General features: G+C 40.9%; 1 long non-coding RNA gene across 1 annotated transcript; it reads left to right on the top strand.

The window, feature by feature from the left end:
• The first annotated feature begins 1,425 nt into the window (after positions 1-1,425).
• LOC131167773 (uncharacterized) lies at positions 1,426-2,596 on the top strand. Its single transcript, XR_009140150.1, has 3 exons — positions 1,426-1,710; positions 1,809-1,896; positions 2,422-2,596. It is a non-coding gene; the product is annotated as an uncharacterized LOC131167773 (long non-coding RNA).
• The last annotated feature ends 5,057 nt before the right edge of the window (positions 2,597-7,653 follow it).

The following is a 7,653-nucleotide window of genomic DNA, read 5'->3' as shown; positions in this document are numbered from 1 at the left end:
AAAAAAATCCTCTCAAATTAGTTGGGCGAAGGAAGCGAAAGAAAAGAGATTATTACTTAATTTTAGCATAAAGTCTCTTTCCAATATTTTTTTCTCCTAATTTTTATTAGGTCAATTTTCATAGGGAGAGGGGATAGTCATCTTCTTCTATTTTTTCTTCCTTTCTCAGTTTTCCCATACTTATCAAAGGAAAAAACTTCCACCCACTTTTACTTCCTACTTCTTGCAAACCAATCATGGCATAAACGAGGGGGCAAGCCAAGAGAGATCATCACCATGAAAGGTCAATGAAAATGTTTGAGGATGTTGGCTTGAACTTATAACCAACATTTTACATGATAACTTGTGTTTGGTATGAATTAAAAGGGCCCAAATCATTTTGGCAATGTACTAAATAATCCCATATGTGTTTGGTCATAAATTTGGGATAGAGTTGCATAAGAAACTCGTCAAGTAAGAACAATAGCATCAAGTGAAAACAAGAAAACGTATGGTCACAGAATTGCGAACAAAGTTACATAAACAATGGATGTTTGGTTTTAGATTTGGGATAGAGTTACATAATCAATTTGTCAATTGAAAACAAGCAGCAGTGAGGGAGCATTGCACTGAGAGTACATTTAGAATATGTAATACTTTTATATCTGTATAAAACACACACGTGTGCACACACAAGTTGTAATCCATTAATTATGTGGTCTTTTTCAATTGTCTTCGCAATTTCATGATTAGATGAAGTATAGAATTTATGAAAACATAAGAAGGATTCCTAATTTCTTCACTAATATGATTGGTCTTTTTTTCCTCTGAAGAGTTTTTCATTATATCAATGCTCCTAATACCATTGTTGCTTGATTTTGTTCTTTTTATTGTTTTATTGTTATTTGGTACTCATCCCGAAAGCAAACGCTTCCCATCTTAATATAATCACATAATAATGGAATTTTATTCACAAAATAAGAAATGGTGTCGTCTAAATTTCTTGCAAGGTAGGAGGTTTCGAATTAATTTTAGATAAAATCTTGCTCAGGAAACACATTGACCCAACTTCAAGCCCTAGGTAGCCCGTAGAAACATCCTTTCACCGTATTTGATGATGTGTTACATACCTTTTGTAGTATCTTATCTCATTGGATTTCTTGCATCTTTTCTTTGCCTTCGGTCACTATGGATTTTATAGACTATATCAGGAAAATCTAAAGTCACTTCAACAACAAAAAAGAGAAACCTACTAGGTAAGAATTTATTCCATTCACAAAGGCTTCCAAGCCAACATTAATTTGTACCACGTTTGTCTTTGCCTTTTAATGTGAACAACATATATTCCCTTTGAAAAAAAAAAATTAAAAAGTTGAAACCCAATAGCTAACAGTTGGCCTTCCCAGCAGAACTAGTTTATTTCATCCTTTTCTCTACCTTTCTACTCCCTTTGCCTCTAAGAAAAGAATCAAAAACCAAAAGCAGTCTAGAAAATTGGTCCACGGGATGGCCACCAATTAACCAGCGGTACAGGTCCCTTCTCAAAATCCAGAACTCATTCCCATGAAGTGTAATGTGTATATATAGTTTCATATGGAATGTCATAGCTGTACCCATCAGTCTGCTTGCTTTTGCATATCGACACTTTGACAGATTAAAACACCGAGCTTAAGCCATTCTCTTCCCAAATGAAGACGATGCAAGAACAGCCAAATAACCAGCCCCCACAAGGTTTTCTCTCTACCTCTATATCTCTCCCTCTCTCAAATGGATGCAGGGTTCAAATGAACTGAACTAACTTTTTTATTTCAAAATTTTTTTGTTTAAAGGATACCCGAACGATGATGTTCCTGCTAAGAAGAAGTGTGCCATGTGTGGTGCAAAGAAGAAAGGAGATAGGGGCTTCATTGAGGGATGGTAAGTCAATCAATCATGTTGTACTTCACGTGCAGTGATATGGTAGCATGGTAAGGCCTAAGGGTGTTTGTGGAAGCAACATGGAATACTGGCTTCTAACTGAACTTGTATGAAATTATTTTAAGTTCCTGCATATAGATACTGTTCTATTTCATATGCTTAAAGAGAGAGATTCCACTTCCGATAGCTAAACAATCATCTGCAATACTATTTTTCACTAAGTACATGCCAACCAAAGTCTTTAACCTAGTGCTTTGGAACACTAATTTGGTGCCTTGGATTTGGAATTGCATGAACTTGAAAAAAGAAATTAAAGCAAGTTGTATTTTGTCCAATTTTTCACATAAATTGATCCAAATCCAATGCTTCAAATCTGTGTTACCAAAACACAGCATACATTTTTTGCTGAAAACCGATGTTTCAGAAGTTGCTTCTATACTTGCCCTGAATCCTCTTTTCTCACTATATATGCTAATACACTTCATAAAAGTTAGTATTATCATTATTTTGGATTGTGTGTTGCAGCCTCTTTGCTCTGTGCTGCTGTTGGCTTTGCGACGTTTGTTTTGACGGATGATTTCCAGCTGAGCAATCCTTGTAGAAGTTAACTATTGCTTATCGTTTGATTACTATAATTTCCGTGTAATCTTGTGTTGAATAATATGTAGCCATTCTACCAGGAGTGTGTTTATTTAACCTATTCCCGTGATTTGTTCAACCAATTGTTCCCAGTCTTTTGTTTCCAGTGCAAATATGTGACTTCTGAAGTTTTTCTGAGGCATGTAGGACTGAAAAAAAGAAAAAAAAAAAAAAACAAAACAAAAAATAAAGCAGAAATTATATACTGGCAAATGAGAAATTGACTTCCATCAGTGGATGTTGAAAGTTGAAACAAACACTGTCATTTATAGATGAATGTGTTAAAGCCCATATAAATGAGAACTGAAACAGGTTAATATTTAGAGGATGTATTATAAAGCAGCAATCATGCAGCTGTGTGTAATTATTGAAATTTGGGTTTAACTGTGAATTGGGCAGGCAGGGGACTGACGGAAGAAAACCTAAATGAAATCCAGAGATGGGTTCTTTTGAGATCACATCAAAAAACTTCAGCATCAATCAAAACTTGGAGCACAATTTGCATAATCCTATAATAGGTTACACCTTTGATACAATTGAAGAGCTCGTAATTTTTGTTTGTTGCTGTTAGGAATTATGGTGTGAAACCGTCGGCAGCAACACCTCCCCATGCAGCCTATGTTGACATTGAAGAATGACGGCCACCTGCTCTACAGGCTTTGCTGAAATTGCAAGCCACCGTCTTTGAATTTTGCTCCCCCTCTTGTATATATATATGTGTTGTGTGGAGAGCTTTGTGTAGTTTTGAGGTGTGTTGCAGAGAGAGCTGTGTGCAGTGTGCAAAGAGTGAAGAGTGTTGCAGAGAGCAGTGTGAGAGTGCTGTGCAGTGTGAGTTGTGATGAGAGAGAGAGAGAGAGTAGAGTTGAGCAGTGTGGCTCCTCCTCGTAATATTTCTCCCAGTTTATAGTGCAGTGGTGTATGCTCCCGTGGACATAAATCAGTTTGGACCGAACCACGTAAATCCAGAGTTTCATTGTGGATGTGCTTGAATTTTTCTTCGTGCGTGATTGTTGCTCCAGGTTTTATTTCTCAACAATTGGTATCAGAGCCTTGGTTGGAGTAAAATCGCCAGATCAAGAAAAATTCCGGATTTTGAGCCCCTATCCAGTAGCTCAAATTTTGATTTTGAGGCTGCCATCAAACTACTCTCGCTGAGACGAAGCCAACGAAGGTAACCGGAGCTCAAACAGAGCTCGGACGAAAAAGCACGCACTCACACGCGCCACTGGCGAAATTACCGCCCTGCCACGCGCCCTTACGCAACAAGTCGGGAGAGGTCCTCACGCGCCAGAGAAAGTCCGGTGAGCATTCGGAGGTTGAAGACGCTGACATCAGCACCGCGTCAGCCAAATCCCTCCACGTCAGCACTCCACGCCAGCGCCCCGTCAGCTCCACGTGGCGCCAAGTAAGCGGGCGAGTCAGCGCCACGTCGGCAGGGGACCGGTGACACATCATCGCCCACGTCAGCCCCGGACCCACGCCACGTCAGTGCCACGTCATCAAGTGGGCCCCCACATGCCACGTCATCAGGGTTGACCAAGTTGACCAGATTTGACTCAAAGTTTGATCGGGCTTTTTGAAGCCATTTTGGGTCCGTTTTTCGAGCGACTTAATCCATTTCTAGGATTTTCGGCCGTTTCGGATCCAACGGCTCTGTATGATTGAGCCAATTCCATCTCTAGATCAACGAATCGAGATGTCGAACGAAAAGAGCTCTCACATCGAGATGTTTGACGGCACGAACTTCGGTTTCTGGAAAATGCAGATCGAGGACTTCTTGTTTGGTAAGGAGTTGCACTTACCACTGATGGAGAAGTCAGAATCCATGAAGGAGAGCGAGTGGGAGTTGCTTGACCGAAAAGCCCTCGGAGCCATGAGGATGACATTGGCAAAATCTGTTGCCTTCAACATCAAGCATTTGACAACCACCAAGGCCCTTATGGATGCGCTATCTAACATGTATAAGCAGCCATCAGCCGCAAATAAGGTACATCTAATGAAGAGACTATTTACCATGAGCATGTCTGCAGGTGAGAGTTTCAGCAAGCATTTGAATAATTTCAACGAGTTGTCGAATCAACTCGCGTCAATCGGGATTACCTTTGACAGTGAGATCCGTGCCTTATTAATTCTCAGTCAGCTGCCTGAGAGTTGGAAAGGTATTGTCACTGCGATCAGTAGCTCTGCAGGAAAATCGAAACTAAAATACGACGAGGTTATCAGCATGATTTTGACAGAGGAGATCAGAATGCAGTCAAACAATGACTCCACTTCAAGTTCAGCTTTGAATGTGGAAAGCCGAGGAAAGGGAAGCAGGCATGGACGATCTAACAATCGTGGTAGATCCAGGACCAGGCGGTCCAAATCCAAAGATTCTAGAGGTACTCAGGACATAGGTTCTTAGAGCAGAAAAGTTATTAAGTGCTGGAACTATGGAAAGACTAGTCATTACAAGAACCAGTGTAGAAGTCAAAAAAAAGAGATGAGGGGAAAGACAGAAGCAAATATTGCTTCCGAAATTGATGATTTGTTGATATGCTCTTTGGAGAGCAAAAAGGAGTCTTGGGTGTTAGACTCTGGAGCTTCATTCCATGCCACTTGCAGCAGAGATTGCCTGGAGGAGTATACATTAGGTAATTTCGGTAAGGTATATCTGGGCAATGACCAACGTTGCGACATTGCCGGTAAGGGGACAGTGAAGATCAAAATGAACGAGTCAATATGGAAGTTGAAGGATGTCAGACATATTCCAGACCTGAGGAAGAATTTGATCTCAGTCGGTCAATTGGCAGATGAAGGTTATAACACATCTTTCATTGGTGATGAATGGAAGATTTTGAAGGGTGCATTGACAATTGCTCGAGGTAAGAAAAGTGGTACTCTTTATGTAACTCCTGATACATGTATGTCTATTACAGTTGCTACAGGAAATGATGATAGCAACCTATGGCATCAATGACTCGTACACCTGAGTGAGAAGGGACTCAAGGTGATGCACTCAAAGGGTAAGTTGAGTGATTTACAGTCAGTAAAGATCGACACATGTGAGGATTGCATATTTGGAAAACAGAAGAGAGTTAGTTTCCAAGCAAATATCAGTACCCCGAAGAAGGAGAGACTTGAGCTAGTCCATTCAGATGTATGGGGACCAACAACCATTTCGTCTACAGGAGGAAAGCATTACTTCGTCACGTTTATCGATGATCATTCACGGAAGGTATGGGTTTACTTCCTGAAGTATAAATCTGATGTTTTTTATGCTTTTAAAAATTGGAAAGCGATGATAGAAAATGAAACTGGTTTGAAAATCAAAAGGCTGAGAACTGCTAACGATGGAGAGTATGTTGACACCGAGTTCAAGAAATTCTGCTATGAGCATGGTATTAGAATGGAAAGGACTGTGCCAGGTACGTCTCAACACAACGGTGTAGCCGAGCGGATGAACAGAACGTTGACAGAAAAAGCCAGAAGCATGTGTATGCAGTCAGGCTTGCCAAAGATGTTTTGGGCACATGCAGTCAACACAGCAGCTTATTTGATTAATAGAAGTCCTTCAGTACCATTGGATTGTTGCTTACCAGAAGAAGTTTGGAGTAACAAAGAGGTAAGACTTTCACATTTGAAAGTTTTTGGTTGTGTTACATATGTACATATCAATGATCATGTTAGGGATAAGCTGGATCCGAAATCCCAAAAATGCACTTTCATCGGTTATGGTGGAGATGAATTTGGATACCGCATTTGGGATAATGAAAACAAAAAGGTGATCAGAAGCAGAGATGTGATTTTTGACGAAAAGGTGATGTACAAAGATAGGCACATAGCTGAATCCACCGAACCAGTTCAGAGAGAATCAACCCATGTAAATATGGATAATGTCCCAGAATGTGTGGGGACACAACAGCAGAATGCCGAGAATCCTCAAGTAGAGAAACCAATGGAGCAGTTCGTCACACCACCGCCTCCTACTCCAGCTCCGGAACTTAGGAGATCTACTCGGCCTCATATACCAAATAGAAGGTATATAGATTATTTACTTCTTACAGATGGAGGAGAGCCCGAATGCTATGATGAAGCATGTCAGGCAGGAGATGCGAGCAAGTTGGAGCTTGCAATGAAGGACGAGATGAAGTCCCTCACCTCCAACAGAACGTGGGAACTAGCTGAGTTGCCCAAAGGTAAGAAGGCCCTTCACAACAAGTGGGTGTACAGAATTAAAGAGGAGCATGATGGCTCCAGGAGATACAAGGCTCGGTTGGTAGTTAAAGGCTTCGAGCAGAAGGAAGAATTGACTACACCGACATTTTTGCACCAGTTGTGAAGTTGACAACCATCAAATCTGTTCTGAGTATTTTTGCCTCAGAGGGTTTACATCTTGAGCAGTTTGATGTGAAGACGGCGTTTCTTCACAGTGATCTTGATGAGGAAATCTACATGCATCAACCAGAAGGATTCTCAAAGAAAGGTAAAGAGAATTTGGTGTGCAGGTTAAAGAAGAGCTTGTACGGTCTCAAACAAGCTCCCAGACAATGGTACCGGAAATTTGACGGCTTTATGCACAGGAATGATTTTCTAAAGTGTACTGTTGCTACTTCAAGAGGTATCGATATAGCTATATCATTCTGTTGTTATATGTGGATGACATGTTGATCGCAGGACCAGATATAGAAGAGATCAGGAAATTGAAGCAGCAATTGTCAATGGAATTTAACATGAATGACTTAGGCTCAGCGAAGTAGATACTTGGGATGCGAATCTCCAGAGATAAGCGACAAGGAACATTGCAGCTATCTCAGTCGGAGTACATTGGCCGTGTTTAACAGAGGTTTAACATGAGCAACGCCAAAGCAATAAATACACCTTTGGCAAGACACTTTCGCCTCTCCAAGGATCAGGTTCCCCAGACTGATGAAGAGAAGGACTTCATGGTTAAGGTACCTTACGCCTCAGCCATTGGAAGTCTCATGTACGCTATGGTTTGTACCAGACCAGATATTGGCCAAGCAGTGGGAGCAGTCAGTAGATTCATGTCTAATCCAGGAAAGACTCACTGGGAAGCAGTGAAGTGGATCTTCAGGTACCTCAGAGGCACTACTGATAAGTGCTTATGTTTCGGCA

This window comes from Malania oleifera, chromosome 11, assembly GCF_029873635.1.
Source record: "Malania oleifera isolate guangnan ecotype guangnan chromosome 11, ASM2987363v1, whole genome shotgun sequence".
Taxonomy (NCBI): Eukaryota; Viridiplantae; Streptophyta; class Magnoliopsida; order Santalales; family Ximeniaceae; genus Malania; species Malania oleifera.
Note: the sequence above shows the minus strand (reverse complement) of the source record. Positions and strands in the feature narration are given on the sequence as shown.